The sequence below is a fragment of the Pristiophorus japonicus genome, unplaced genomic scaffold (assembly GCF_044704955.1).
Source record: "Pristiophorus japonicus isolate sPriJap1 unplaced genomic scaffold, sPriJap1.hap1 HAP1_SCAFFOLD_219, whole genome shotgun sequence".
NCBI classification, from domain to species: domain Eukaryota; kingdom Metazoa; phylum Chordata; class Chondrichthyes; family Pristiophoridae; genus Pristiophorus; species Pristiophorus japonicus.
Window position 1 is genome coordinate 130,001 of NW_027251897.1, and position 1,313 is coordinate 131,313.

Genomic DNA, 1,313 nt, shown 5'->3' on the forward strand with positions numbered 1-1,313 from the left:
TCTGTCGTGTGAAGGTTATCACATTTCCTTCACACGTGCAAAGTTCCCGGTTCAAGCCTGCGCAGAAACATTATTTCTCAAACAAAAACTTGTCTGCAATAAAAACTGTTTTGGATAAATTGTTGAATGAGCAATGCACATTTAAAACCAGTCTCCTCGAATACAGAGTGTGTAAAATCAGATCGGGGATAAAACTTCATCAAGGATTAAAGTTTCATGAGTTATTAAAGTTCACTTTTTGAAGTTTTGACTGTCCCTGTCAGCATTTCATTAATTCCGTGAAACAACACGATCGGTTTACACCAGCGGATCGAAGCTGCATTTGAAACCCACAAACAACTCATTAATTATTCGCTCTTCCCCAGTTCCAGAGCTCAGAGGGTTATTGTCCATCCCTGGGATACAAGCTACCTCGGACCAGGACCAAAGCTCCCCGTACACCGAGCACAGGCTCAGTAAAACCCCGGGGGAGAGGTTGTCCCGGTCACTGGGCCGTCCAGCAGCCCTTAACAAGCGCCAGGTCTGAAACTTTCCAGTGTAATAACTTGTAACTGGAGCATCTAACAGTAAGGACGGCCGAGCGGTCTGAGGCACTGCTTTCATTATTTGATTAAATTATCAATTCTCCCTCAGTTCGCATTTTTATCATTGTGCAAAAGAAGATCATGTGTTCATTAATGATATTGACCCGCAAAAGCAACATAAAAGTTGAATGAAAAGTAATCGCCCAACGTGGGGCTCGAACCCACTACCCTAAGATTAAGAGTCTCATGCTCTACCGACTGAGCTAGCCGGGCTTCTCAACATTTGCTTTGTCAATCCCCTTCAGCATATTGTCCGTTTCAATGAGATCACCTCTCATTCTTCGAAATTCCAGAGAGTATCGGCATATTCTACACAATCTCTCACCAGAGGACAGTCCTCTCATCCTAGGAATCGATCTGGTAAACCTCCGTTGTACCACCTCCAAGGCAAGTGTATCCTTCCTCAGAAAAGGAGACCAAAACTGTGCGCAGTACTCCAGGTGTGGTCTCACCAGGGCCCTGTACAATTGGAGCAAGATTTCCTTACTCTTGCACTATGGGCGGAATATTAGGCGCTATGGTCCGAATATCCTGATTTTCTGCTGATTCTACGGTTGTATAAAAAGTTATTAAAATTCGACATTCACTCGGCAAACATATTTGTATTTCCTTCAGTGTGCAACACTGATGGATTGATTAATGATGATTGAAACAATTATTCAGCATTTCACAGACTTGAATTATATTTGTCAGCTTGCTCTGTAAAAATGCTTTCCCTGACCAGGAATC

General features: G+C 43.0%; 1 non-coding gene across 1 annotated transcript; it reads right to left on the reverse strand.

Moving 5' to 3' along the window:
• Positions 1 to 724: 724 nt before the first annotated feature.
• On the reverse strand, positions 725 to 797 carry trnak-cuu (transfer RNA lysine (anticodon CUU)). The gene has a single exon. It is a non-coding gene; the product is annotated as a tRNA-Lys (tRNA).
• Positions 798 to 1,313: the final 516 nt, after the last annotated feature.